We start from the raw sequence: 15,507 nt of genomic DNA, 5'->3' as shown, positions 1-15,507 counted from the left end.
AAGCCACGATATCAAATATACAGATTAATTTCCAATTTCCCATTTTTAGGTACCTAAATTATTATTATCAATCTAATTACATTACTTATTTTTTAAATAAAAATAACGGTGAGTGATTTACACCCTCCTAAAAAGTGTTTAATATATTTAAGGTAAAAATGTACCTTATATTGCTTTCTCTTTTTGCTGTTTTATTGATACGTTATATAGTTTAAAATGAGGGAAAAAAATTGTGGTAGGTTCTTTTAATGCCATAAAAACTATTAAAATTGAGCATCTAACAAAAAAACAGTCCTCTGTTTAACATCAATACTTTTTCTATGTTGATTAATTTTTTATCTTAATTCCGATAATGTTTCAGGAAAGTTTGAAAGCAATCCACGATAATCTTGATTTTTACTCGCCATCGAAGTGCAAACAGATATTTACAGCCAATTTTCTTGGGAACGGTGCAGTATATCGCTATAAAAAAGACTATATTTTCTGTGGCATTTACCGGAAATGCTGAGATAAAAAAACTATCAATAACGAATGCATCTTTGTTACTATGAGTGAACGAAAAACGATCATGACATTATCGCAATTGATAATAGTTTAAAGATCTGTTTGATTTAGACCAGGGGTCGGCAACCTATGACCCGCGGATCATTTCACTAATTTCACTAATTTCAAGTGACCCACTATATTTCCTAAAAAAAGTATAATATATAATATTTTGAGAATAAAAAAAAATTGAAAATAGATGCTTTGTTTTTGCGCGCACGTCAATCTTGATATAACCTCTTTTTTGCTTTTTGTTTGTTCATGGCAATATATATTTTTTAAATATTTATTATTATTTCACTTAGGTAACTACTAAATGTTTCTTTTTATAATAATTAGAATTTTATTAGTTTTTATAATAATAATTAAAGTTTAAAAGCGTATCGTAATTATTTTCTTAATAAAATGTATCTTATTATTCACTAAAAGACTGTTTTAAAATGAAAATGCCACTGACCCGAACATCCCTTTAATATTCACACTGTGGTTGATTTTAACCCGCAGCCAAAAAAGGTTGCCGACCCCTGATTTAGACCAAGTGCCTGTTTTCTGCAAATATTTTTTAACTTTTCTCCTTATTTTTCATTTTCCAATTTCAGTGTCAAAATTGATATTATTAAACTAACTGTAAAACTACAGGATTCCCAAAAACAAATTGCTGTATATACCAAGGCTTCTTCTTTACAGTCTGAAATTATTCTCTTAATAAATTCTACAAACATTATGCACCAATGGTTTTCATTTTTATTTATAGATCAATGTGCTATTGATTATTTTAATGGTAGCATTTTGTGTTAAACCATTGATAAACAGGTGGCTGGAAAGTTACAAGGTAATATGAGTCTGTGTCTTCTACGAGATTATTATTCAAGAAGAGATATAAAATGTATTCAGTAGCAAATGAATGTGCCTGTTTAACAAAATTGTCACAAGATTCTGCAGTGTCTGTTTCTCTATGCGTAATATTTATTTTGGCAATCTTATACCCAATCTAATTTACATTTAATTTGCTATTGAACAATAAATGCACCGAAGTAAATCCTCATTTATGCTATCCTTGTTCTTGGATGACCTAATTTCAGAAAGTCTCATACCTTATCGGAACAGGTGTGTGTTTGTACCATTTTTCCTCACCTAAAACATCTTCATCCTCATTCATGACATTCTTCTTCTTTTTAGTGTAACGTTTGGAAGGAATTTGCAACTTATTTTCTTTATGTGTATCGAGAATATGTTTCTTAAATTTTCATACTACTCTGCCGCATTTGTCATGTTAAAACAATGTTTTCAATTATGTCTAGTCAACATTCTATTGGGGCATTATTCATTTACAATCCTTTATTTAATAGTATTTCCGGCCAGCAAGGCAAAATTGGAATATACATACTTTTTAAAGTAATTTCAGAAAATCACGATCGTGGTAAGAATAAACTTTTTGTTTATTAGTAATCTCATTATTTCATTCACCGTTTTGGTATATTTGCATAAAGTTCCAATACTATGGTTCAGGAAGAAATTCTAGAAAAGTCCCATTCCAAGTAGGGATCCTAGATGTTTACAGTTCCGAAAACGGAACGAAATTTCGTCTTTCAAAATTCCTCTATTTCTTCAAAGCGGGGGCTGTATGACAAAAATCGATATCTGAAGCATATTTTCACATACCAAGAAAGAATCGGGCATTCCTAGTACCAAAACACATGTTCACCTTTTAATTTTGCACAAGTGCTCCCCTGAAATATCCAACTGATTAGCAGATTAACTACACAAGAAAGGCATAAGGGTAGTTGTTTATTAAACGACTTTTTGTCAGCCCATCAAGAGCAAGATATACTTCGTTTTCACACAGAACAGGCAGTAGCATATTTGGAAATTGGTGATAAACAAAGAAAATTCAGTCATGATTCCTCGAACCCAATTGATATATCTAGGGATCAAATGGGATACAATATACAACACTGTGTCCTTGTCAGAGGACTTGGCACATATTTTAAATGGCCGTTGGAAGTTGATCAAGAGGATATTAGGAAAGTTAAATTTTGCATCTTTACAATTCCATTGGGGTGATTACATTCACGAAGCATAGTGAGAACAAGCCTGGTACTGCCGGAGAAATTTGCAACTTAAAAATTCTCGAAACAGTAATTACAGAATGTCAACGGTGAGTGTGAAATCTAAAAGGATCCAGAATATTTATATCTACCGAAGCCTGCGACAAGGGTTGGGGAGTACAAATAGGAAACCAGAAAGAACGAATTGGTGTGCAAATAAAATTAATTGGCATATAAATGAGGTCTGCATGATTATTGAAAATGGTTTATATGATTTTAGGATTTTAGATTTGGATCAGAAATGACTGTACAATCTATTCCAGGATTGTACAACACTGTGGCGGACAGTCTGTCCAAAAACAGTCCTCTGTCAGACTGGCACTTGTTGCCGAGTATGACAAATAAAATATGTCAAGTTTGGTGTACATTTGTTTGCAGCCAATCAATGTGGTAGCTCGCTAGATGTCGAGGGATGTGAAGGACCTCCAAACAGAATTCCCAATACCTTCCGCAGAGTTTGAATTTACCAACTAACTTGAATATTTTATCCATCCAGCTTGATTCCGAAAGTTTGTTCTCGTGAGCTCAATTATGTCCGACACTTTGCCGGTGACTCATGGAGTACCTCAGGGGTCCATATTGGGGCCTCTGTTGTTTTTCAAGATTATCGTATTGTGATTGTGTTTATGGGCCAGCCCTACTAAGTACTGATATAATACGATTACAGAGAATTCAGAACAGTTGCTTTAGGTTTGCGTACGGTGTCAGAAAATTCGAACGGGGTGTAAGCGACTTAATTCGAAATAACGGTTATCTTAACCTTGTAAATACTAGGAGATTGCATCTATTAAGCCTTACTCACAAGATATTGGTCAGTAGTACTCCTGAATATCTGCACAGGAAATTGCAGAGGCTCCACAAAGAATCTGCATCATTTAAATGTCGTTATTCGCGCCTCTTAGAAATTTCTCACCACGCCACTGCTTTATACACTAGAAGCTTTATCTATCAGGCTTGCAAGGATTATAATGCTTTACCTGTAGAATTTAAAAACTATTCAATTCTGAATTTCAAGAAAAAATTAAAGCATTATCTCTCGCATGGGACTCGTACCAATTATTGACCAGGTTTTCGTCGCTCTTTTTATTATTATATCGCATAATTTAATTTTTTCCTCTTTTCTTTTTTAGCATTTTCTTTAGTTTGTTTTTGCATTTAGCTATTATCTATATTTTGCTTTAATAGTTTCCGTACATTTGTTCTATGATTTCATTTTGTACATTTAGTGGAATGATTAGATTAGGATGAGATAACTATATATGTATACGTATGTTATTTTCTCTCGGGGGGTTAAGTTGAGAAGCAATCTCGGCTGACACTTATTTATTATTCTTTTCCTTCCTCATATTTATTATTCTTTTTATACGATGCTCAATTAATGTATTGAACATATGAGGATTCAATAAAGGCAATTTATAATAAAGTATTCAATCATTTAAATGTTTTGGAGAGCGATAGATACACCAATTTAGCTACCAAATCTCCATCTACACCTAATAGAGGTTCACACCAGAAAATCCTTACCTCAAGCGACAAGTCTACAATTGGAAGCTTGGAGGGTACGGGGGCGGGTTGCTTTCATCAGCGATTAGTCAGAAGAGGACAGAAGGTTAATAAAGAAATCATGGAGTGACTCCTCCCTCGGAAGAGATTGGTTTGAATAGGCTAGGAGGCGAAATATATCGGGAAAGAATCTTGATCCGAAATCCATTGCTCAATACCTTACGTATTAGCGTTGTTAAGAGGTGTACCCAGTACGGTTAAATTATACAAATCGGTCAAAGTCACCTTGGCGAATCCTGATAAAATCCGTCAATTGAGCAACCAATCATAAAAAGAATAATCAAGGCTGTTGGCATAGCTGAACTAATGTCAAATAAAGGATGGATAAAATATGGGATTTTTGATAAGGTCTGACATGTTAATAAAGAGTACATTGTTCAAATATTCCTGAGACTTGCTTTGAAATTACTGCTAGCTAGGTCGTAGATTTCATGATTTAACTCTTTCACTTGATACATATAGGTGATAGTTCTGTTTTATTTTGGTTAGTATTTGGTACCAAAACATATAATAATACACAGAAACAATCAGGTACTATCAGATACAAACGCAAACTTTGGTTTAAGGTTTCTTCTGCGAGGAGAAAAGTCAAAATTTCTCGAGGAAAGGTGGACCCAGCATCCAGGGCAGAAAAAAAATAATTTCTTTAAATTTTATTACATGAAAATTGAGGGTAAACCAAACTAAAATGCATCGCAGTACTCTCCACGTAATTAGAGTTTAAACACTTCTCATAAGGGCCAAGCTGACGACACGGGATCAAAATATTCAGCGTTATTTCCCTGAGAGGTTGAAAACGACTTATTTTGGGAGCATGAAAGTAACGAAAGGGAGCGATGTGAAAAAACTAGGCAGAAGTAGGTGGAGGACGAGAATTGAGAAAATATTGAACCATTTAGGAGGCGGGACCATAGTATGGGTACAAGCCTAGACAAGGCCCAAAATAAGTAGTTTTTTATCTTTCGGGGGAAAAACTGAATTTCATGTTAGTTTGTTTTTATATTCTTCTGATGGACTACTAAGACTTGGACATTGCAAAATCTGGAAGGTGTGCTTTGCTATCACTCATTCTGGACAATTTATGATTTGTTTATTTATGTATATCAATGACTGTCTAATTTTAAAATTAATGTATATTTTTGCTCTAGATGTAGGATTTCTGGTTGTTGAAAGGTTTCAATTATCGGACTTACAAGATTTTTAAAATATGTCAAAAATTAATTTATGCAACAGATTTTTTATAAACCTATATTGCGGCTTGACCAACTTTGTTCATATAGCAAAACTAAATTTTATTCTGTTACAGATAATGTAAATGTTAAAAGTAAAACTGCTGTTATTTAGACTTTGGTTAATCGGAGGTTCAAATGTCACCAATCTTACTTACAGGCTGTATATCGACTTCCGGTTCTAATTGGTTATTAGGTACTTACACCAATTATTCTGATTACGGGTAATCAATTCAGTCCATGTCAAATTCCATATATATTGGTTCTAAATCCAAATCTAGTCATTACTGCAACTTGTGATTAATTCACGTCTTCCCTTTAATAGGTATTGTATATATGCATATACAATCACAGGTCATCAGTAACATTCTATAAATAGTGTAACTACATGTTACACTTGTGAGCAAAATAATCAAGTAATTGTATTCGACATAGAATTGTTAGTTGCTAAGCAAATTCTAAAAAAAAATAAAAGTTGTGCCTAGTATTTGTTGCAGTATTTTTTTTTTGTTAAGCAAAAAATAATTCTTCCAAGTAATACTTATGGTAAACAAGTTTACAAATTTTATAAATATTCCTACTTGAAATTTTTCTATATCATTTTTTGTTTTATACACTACATAGGGGAAGTCGAGCATTTTAGTAACAATACGTCAGTACAACAAATGAAAAAAACAGAACTGAAATTTATTACAAACAAATGATAAGATAGAATTAAACTAGTTTAATTAATAAGAACAATAAATTCACATTTTTATATGTGTGGAATAATTTACGTATACTAAATTTATGAGGTTTTCGAACAAATCGTTCAAATATTGTATCGAAAAGAATTTTTGATTTAAATAACTCTGTATATTAATAAAGAAGAGGCGTAGAAATTTTTTAACGGTCATTTGATATTTCCCATTAATGAACTTATGGAGAAGTATGTAAAATTCCTCGTTACTCCCCATATATATATATATACAAAACCAAAACATTGTTTACCTCAGTCATTGTTTACCTCAGCTTGCAGATTTTTAAATTGCGCCATATATTTACCAAAGGCAGCCAGGTCATTCAGTTTTATTCATAAGAGACCGCATTTACTTTATACAATGACGCAGTTTTCTAAAAAACGGTGCTTCTCAGCCATATTCAACACCTTTTATGCTGAAAAATCATTGAAAATTTGAAAAATGTTATTTATTTCCAAGGTTTATTTCAAGGTTTATTATTTTGAACGCCTTAAATTTTCTTTGAAGTCATCTGGGTCTATTAAATTTAGTACCGAATAAAATTCTAATGCTGTCGCGAAGTTCAATGGCGGCTCTCGCACGATTTTAATTATCTTACTGCCATTTGACAGAGTTGTCTTTTTCACTTCCGTTGAGAAATAATGATTGTTGACTTTTTATAGTCAATTTGGTGCGTTCCTTATTTGGTTATGCATTATATATAATGTTTGTAAGAGCTCTGCGACCTGCATTCATATCTTCTTCTGTGAATGGAATGTTTGAACAGGTAGCTACTGTGAGAGCCCATGAACGTACATGCATGCCACAATTACCACCAACGATTCCATACTTGTTCAATCGCTGGGGTATATCTGTAGGCGCAAATAAGGTCCATTCAGTCCACGCTACTAGGTTTTTAAGTAGACTTTCTATAAATCTGCATATCCCGTCAACTACCTGTGTTTGGTGACGTGTAGCGTATCAAACAATATTATTGTCTTGAGATTATGAAGAACAACTAACAATGTCCAGTGCTTTGGAAGTAGGTATATAATTTATAGGAATAAACCAAATACCATTGTTCATTAGCGTTTGTATTCTAGCCCACTTTTTAAAGCCCTCACTATTGCATCCATTCCTCAAAATCTTATCGTAAAATGATGTATCAAAGCTTACTAGTGATACATTATTATTTTTTTTTTGCGATATCAGGCAACAAACTAAAAAATCCGTTTATAACGCCATCGTCGAGGTATTGATCTATATCATCATATGGTTCTAACGTTGCAAAACTGTTTTTATCAATAATATATCCATTTTTATTATTATATAATTCTGGAAAACCTGAAGGATATTCAATGTCAGCTTTGAAAAGATTACTTGTAACCAATAAATATCTCGTCCTCTTGGTATATTTCTTTTTCCTGTATTGTAATACTTTTCACTTTTTGTCATTGCATCCGTGGTATCCATCTTTTTCCCTTTTTTGCGTTTCTCTCTAGGTCAGGTAATGTTATTCTTTTTACTGTTTCATGCAATTGTTTGTATGTATGATCTACATGGTCAGTATCAATTTTATCAACGAATTTAGTATTTTTATGGTACCGGTGGTCCTCTTTTTAGCTTTCTACCCCTTTCGCAAATTTCTACTTTAGGTTTTTGTCCTTTCTCTTTATTATTACATAAATTATTCATGTTGTTACCTTATGTATTATGGATTCGATTTGGCTATTACTTTTATTCATTTTTTGCCTCGTCGTTTTAATGGGTACTTTCTTTTACTTTAGCTTTAATTATTACTTCGTTCTTCTGTATGAATCGTGGAATAAGGAGATTTTCCTCTAAATTAAGGACTTGGTGTTTTAAAATTTTAAAGGCGTTTTCTGCAGTAGCGTTACTTTCTCTTAATATGCCAAATCGTGGCGCTATTCCTGCTGCCGACCATACAGAAAAATACACCATCAAATAATTTACGAGGTAATTAATTAAATCTTGACTATAATATTTATTTGGTAGGTACTGAAGGTAGGTAGGTTATTCAGCGTAGCATTCTTTAATTGATTAAACTTTTGGTAATATAATGAAGATTTTATTTTACCTTTTGTTAATTCTATATTTGTGTTCACTATATTATTATCGTTGTTATCATCTTTGTATTCAACTAAAATACTTTCATGTTCTGCGACTTTTAAACATATAACTTCATCATCGTTATCACCAATCAAATTATGAATATCTACATCTTCATTCGGAAAGCCATAAATTTAAACTAGATTTTCAAAATGTATCTTAGCTGTATCGAACTGTGAACTGACTCCGATATCAAAATTGAACATACATATCGCTCAACTTTTTGTTTTATCTGCGAAACATGATTTTATTTTTTATTTCTAACAGTTTTTATCAAATGAGATGACCATACATGAAGTATTGTCAAATCTTTGTTTATTTCTTTTCCTTCTTCTGCTTCATAAAAAATATCGTTCATATAGGTATATAAAGGTTTTCTTCATTGAAGGCTGCACACGAGGAGTGCAAAAGTACAAGGTTGAAATCCGTTTCTACTTTCTCAAATCTTTTACTATTTACTATTTGGAAATTATATTATAAAATGTTAAAAAAAGTAATGCTTGTTTCAGTGTGAGATGATGTGAGAGCCTCAGCAACTTTAAGCGGACTAAAATCCTTCTCACCGGTTATGAATATGAAAATTAATTATTATATATTATTTATTATCTATATAGAATAATACCTACATAACTTTTTACACTGTTACATTTAAACTTATTATAAGTTTGAAATTAATTAGTTTAAATTAAATAAATATTTGTTCTACAGCCATTTTAATTCGAAAATTAACTCTAACGTTTACTATTATTATTGTTGGTGTAATTGCTATCTTTGCAGTTCGAAGATAACACCGACTACTGAATTCGATCCATTCTTCGTTCTGCTTTTATACTGCAACATATTCATATTTCTATGGTATACTTGTAAAACAGACTAATTACGTTTAGAAATACGATAACTCATTTTTATGCAATTTTGCTGATCCTGTAACAGCACATTTAAATAAAAATTAGTGGTTTAACCTTCAGAAAATATGCGTTTATTTCTATACAGCCTGACCAGAAACTCTACTCTACTGACAAACGATAATCTCAAATTTTGTGGACGTTTTTGTGTACATTTAAGAAAAATCTACGGTCATTCGACTATGGCGCCTTGCATTTATTTTTTTCCAGATATCTACAAATCGCCTTTAATAAAAAATATCAAATTTTATAAGCTCATTAATTTTCATTTTTTTTCTGCTCGTGTAAATAAGAATTTTTAATTGTGATCACAAGCGCTTCATTTGTGAGGGTCAATAGATATTTTAAATCAAAATAATTTTTTATTTTTGCATTTTTGATATTTCTCACATCAAATTTGAAAAATTTTGTATTGTTTCTATNTTTCTGCTCGTGTAAATAAGAATTTTTAATTGTGATCACAAGCGCTTCATTTGTGAGGGTCAATTGATATTTTAAATCAAAATAATTTTTTATTTTTGCATTTTTGATATTTCTCACATCAAATTTGAAAAATTTTGTATTGTTTCTATTATGTTGGATATGACGCAACGTTTTTGAAAACAGTCCATTTGATTTAAATTGAAATGAAAAATTTCTTATTTTTGTCTACATAAATATTTTATATATTTCCATTTTCTTTGGTAATTTGAAAATTTCATCATGGTAAGGATACGTTCCAATCTGGATTCCAGTACGACACAGAAAATTTCAAATTAGAAGCATAGTCCCATATTTTAAATGTCTTTTCAGCTACGGTCTTCTCATTTACATGGGGAAAATACCCCCTTAAATATGTTTTTTTTATTTACTATACGAAATCTAAAAATGCTGGACAGAGGTTTCTCCATTAAAGAATTTCATTGTTAGTTTTCAGTCAATCGGCAAATCGTAGTAGGTACTCTTGGAATGCAACGGGCCCATCATCTAAATTAATAATTGCATTTTTTTAATTATGTGGTTAGTTTACCAAAATTGCCTTTTCAGAGGAATTGTCTGGTATATATGTTTAAACCATTTTTTTATTTTAATGAAATTATTTTCTGGCACTCATATAACTTTGGTTCGGATCTCAACGTGGTAAAAAAGGAGGTAAATTTACCATGCAAATTCTATTTTTTTATAAAATTTTACCTACACGCCATCTACGAAATCCAGGCGATAGTAAATCGAATTAGCACTTCTTCAGATTCACCTAGATTAGGTTGCCTAATTACGCACAAGTGCACCTAAACTATACTAAACTATAAAATACAGAAGGCAAAATTCAGAAATAACCCCTTTGGTTATTGTCTGCACCACTTCTTCCTTCTGGTTAATTCCAGCAAATCTTCGGCTTCCTTTAACGTACTCCCCATAACATTTGTAACCTTTGGTCACCTCGGTGGACATGTCTTGGAATGTCATAGAATTCCGTCAACTATACTACTCTAGAGTCAGTTATTCTAATTTCCTAGTCTTACTCAAACTATACAAACAGGTCCGTACCAGGCTATTATTTGATATAGTATGAGCTGATTGCCTTTAGTGCTGCCTGACTGTTGGAGTAACAACTCGTTGCTTTTTCTAGACATTAATTTTTCATAAAATTCTTTATTACAAAGACAGTAGTCACTTAAATCAATGATTCTCCTCCTTTACCTGCATTATCCTTCATTCGCTGTTTTCATTTGTACACCTATCTTAAGCCGATTTAATAACTTATTGTTCGTAAATTTTGTTTGAGTAAAAATTTACATATTTTTAAAGAATATACCTAACGAACGAAAAGTTACTGTAATTATAATTATATAATTAATAATTGTTATCACATTCAGTCTTATATTATAATATAAGTATGCAATTTGTCAATCCACCATAACACCTTTGAGGTTACCGATAACGTATTACCCTTCTTTCTTACTTCACATTGTTTGAACATCTGATTCATTGGTCACTTTAGTAAGTAAACAGCTCGATTGATAATCTACTGTTCACAGTGACACTGAGTTACAGTTTACGTCCAGAGAAACGTCTGAATAAAATATGGTTAGCTGCATAAAGAATTCGAAAACAAATAAGAGAGATTGATTTTTTTGTAATTCGAATTTTGTTATTACTTCGATCTTTTACTAAGGCTGGTATTTTGAAGTTTATTATGTACTTGCATAGAATATTTCTTATGCCTTCTTTTATTGCAGCTCCCATATCAATCCCATTCCCTCCTCCCATTCAATTATTGCCGTTAAATATACAGGGTATTGAAGAAAAGATAATAGCCACATGTAATGCTCATCTTCCTACATAATGACATAAATGCTAAGCGTAATCAAGAGTTTTTTCATTTAAAAATGATTCGTTGGGATTTCCCGTTAGATATAAGTATTGTCACATTATAGGATTTATCTCAGAGAAAGAAGCATGTGTTATTTTTCAAATTAATATTTCGCAATTATATGCAATGCAAAATGATCTCAAGAAGCCGTTAGTTGTTGTAAATGGGTGGTATTTTATCTCTGAAAAACTGTGACATTCGCGTTATGTAAATAGTGGATGTTACAAGTTATTGAGGGAAACTGATGCCAGTGAAAACGGCAGTCATTTTACAGTATCCAAAGCGGATAACCGGTATTAATTTTCGATAGTACACTATGTAAGTGACTCCCACCTAACAGATGACTCTAATATAGTAAGACCTTTTCTTCGCACATTCTTTTAGTTATCTTTGTACCTATTTAGACCTCTATAACATTGTAGTAAAGAGCTATTTTGTCACATACACTTTTTTTCATTCTCCTGCAACCCTAGCAGCTGAGCGCTAGATCCCACACGTGACTATGGTGCAGACGCGCTGTGTTCTGTCGAATGTAGGTGTTAGGTCTCCACAATTAACACTTCTAATTTTTTTTGTTACAAGAGAAAAATTTATTATATATATATTTTCCCCTTACACTGCTTCGATTGCTCAAATTAAAGGATTATTTGGTTTTCCATTTTATAGGAAATATGATACATAAATATATGTATTTATTTTACTTCTGTAACTAACTTACTTTTATTTCGGGCACTTTAGTCAATGTTATTTATTTATTTTTATTGGGAATCTTATGTCGTTTTCTGTGGTACACATTGTTTTCTTTTCCTTTACCTATTTACAAATTTACTGTACAGCTACGCGCAAAAAAACAACTTGACATATAATAAGTTACAATATAATTGTGTATGTGAGTGCTTTGTATGTCAAGAAAACTTTAAAATTGTTATTACTAGATTGGCCGCATTGAAGGTTGCTCTGACAGAACAGGATATACGTATATCTTTTTTACCTCATCTGTTCTCACGAATGTCGAGACTTCCGTGCTCATCATCAGGTATATATGCCAAATAATTCTGATCCCCTTGAACGAGAGAAGCATATTTAGGGCCGGTTCTACAATGCAAGTATAAACCAGGTATAAGGCTATACTTGGAATATCTTTAAAAAGTTGCGTTCTACAATCACCGTATAACTTAATGCTCCGGTTAATCTAGGGAATAACTTATACCTCCGAACTGCACCATTCCACTTGGAATAACGTTATACTGGCTTTCTATTGGTCTGTGACTCCTATTATTCTTTGGCGGGTGGTCTGTGTTTGTTAGGCATTTTTGGCAGTACATAACCTCTAACCTGAATCCTGTTTGTCTATCAATATAAATTCTAGTATATTATTTTGTATTATATTATTAACTGTTTTTGTGTACTACCATAATGGATCCCGCAGATTTAAATGTTTTCGATTCTGATGAAGACGATGTTGCAGAGGACATCGCCTTACGTCGACAATCAAGAATTTTTACAAATCGGTAAATCAGTATAAAAATATTTTGCTTTCAAATGATAGGTATATTTTTTACAGCTCTGATTATTTTGAAGAATACGACGATTTAGAATTTTTTAAACGTTTTCGGTTAAAAAAAGACACCTGTGCAATGGTATTAAATTCAATTGAAGATCAAATTAAATCCACAACAGATCGTAATCATGCAATTTCACCATCGACAAAATTATTACTAACATTAAGATTTTATGCTACTGGCTGTATGTTAATTGTTGCTGGAGATTTTGTGGGGGTGAGCAAAACATCTGCGTGTACTATAATATCCAAAGTAACGTAGGCAATAACAACATTGCGTGGAAGATATATAAAATTCCCCGAAACTCAAGTACAACAACAAAACACAAAAGAAAATTTTTATGAAATTGCTAGGTTTTCACATGTAATCGGGGTTATTGATTGCAGTCATATTCGCATTCAATCGCCAGGGGGTGATGAAGCAGAAAGGTATCGAAATCGTAAGTGTTATTTCTCTTGGAATGTCCAAATTATTTGTAATGCGCATCTGAGAATAATGGACATAGTTGCTCGCTGGCCTGGATCAACACACGATCAAACGATATTTAATAATAGCCGAATCAAGGGCAGGTTACAGAACAATGAATTTAGTGGCACTTCTTTAATATTGGGAGATAGTGGATATGGCAATACTAACTTTTTAATAACTCCTCTGGAACGTCCAACAACACCAGCTGAAATTCTTTTTAATGAATCTCATATTCGAACTAGAAACAGTGTGGAGAGGTCATATGGTGTCTGGAAGCGCAGGTTCCCTATTCTTTCATTAGGTATGCGTCTCTCATTGGAACATTCAAAGGCAGTTATTGTTGCAACTGCTATTCTTCATAATATCGCTATAGAAGAACGAGAGGTTCAACCACCTAATGAATTCGAAGAGGAAGATGTGCCTGAAGATTTTTTCGAAGATCATAACATAGTAGCAATTCAAGCCAACAACAAAATGAGAACGTTGCTCATGAATAACCATTTCGCAAATTTGCTATAATTATTGTCTGAAGTTTGATACCCATTTTGTTCATTAATCAAGGAATGTTATTGAAATTAGTTACATATGATTGAAATATAAGTATTTTAAAATTTCAATGCTTATAAAATTTAATGCAAAATAATATTGTAAACTATTATTATTATATGACACAAAAAATATAGCAATATAATTTTATAAAATATCGTTTACTAGGAACATATATTATATGTATTTTAAGGTTACCGCATAAAATATATGCAATAAAATAACGATATTACTGAGAATTTTGTTTATTTTTTAAGTTCGCTAATAAATTTTTTATTTCCAACTCGTGTTTCTCTGCGAGTCTCTTTTCTCTGTGCCTCCTCCTTCAACAGATTCATTTGGAAATCTATATACTCAATTTTTTTCTTGCAAGTTCCTCGTATACGTGCATCTGAAGTTGTGACGAAGTGGATTCCGTTTTATACATCCGCTTCCTTTTTGTCGCAAAGGTATTAGATTCTAAAAAGATTATCGTTAAATTTTGCTGAATTATAGTAATTTTTCTGTTTCAACAGAAAATATATCTTACTTGGGGTTTGAAGTTTCTCACCGTTATTATTCGTCATCGGTATATCTGTGTCTAATTTCCGAAGGGTTAACGGACTATGCTGTTGTATATTATCTGTAAGAAGAAATTATCTATCCTTTTTATCTATATAAGGGTACCTAAATTACACAAACCTCCAGTTATTGGTGATATTATTGAAGGTACTTGCAATTGTTGGCTCTTAGGCTTTCTCAACTGCTGTGGATTCCATGAATTCCAGCTACAGCTAGGCTACAATTGTTTATAACTTATTAAAATATTTAATTACCTAATTAATTTCTATTCACCAATTCCATGACATGAATTTCAGTCGAGGAATCAACTGCTGTTTCAATGTAAATACCCCAGTTGCTTGTATTAGACTCAACAGGAGTTTCGTTTAATATTATTCCTTCAGGTTCGACAAGTGTTGGTTCTGCTGAAACTGCAAGCAGTTCGTTAAAAAAAATAATTAGCTATCAAAACCATCATTAACTCACAACATACAATGTTAAGCTATTACTCATGCAAAGCTAAGTTAGAATACCTTACAACATTATCGGTACTACAATTTAAACCACCTCTCCTATCGAAATCAGAATCGTACTGCGACAAAGTACCCGTAGCTCCTACACCAATTATAGCCAGCACCCTTTCGCTAATACCGTTTAGGTTTAATTGAACTGTAGGTCCTCCCACCAGTTCGGTCCAATTTTTGTTTGTATTCAGCGAACTCCTTTTTTGGGCTTTTTTTTCAAGGAGTCCCACTGGCTGCGTAACATCTTCGCTGTTCTCCCTGTGCTACATGCAGCATTAAACTCAGTTTCAATTTTTCTCCACTCTGCATCCTTGGCA

At 32.3% G+C, this 15,507-nt stretch overlaps 1 pseudogene; it reads left to right on the top strand.

Moving 5' to 3' along the window:
• Positions 1-12,966: 12,966 nt before the first annotated feature.
• On the top strand, positions 12,967-14,099 carry LOC108912474 (annotated as a pseudogene).
• Positions 14,100-15,507: the final 1,408 nt, after the last annotated feature.

This window comes from Anoplophora glabripennis, unplaced genomic scaffold, assembly GCF_000390285.2.
Source record: "Anoplophora glabripennis isolate ALB-LARVAE unplaced genomic scaffold, Agla_2.0 scaffold818, whole genome shotgun sequence".
Lineage (NCBI taxonomy): Eukaryota > Metazoa > Arthropoda > Insecta > Coleoptera > Cerambycidae > Anoplophora > Anoplophora glabripennis.
The sequence above is the reverse complement of the archived record's forward strand: the minus strand, read 5'-3'. Positions and strand labels throughout refer to the sequence as shown.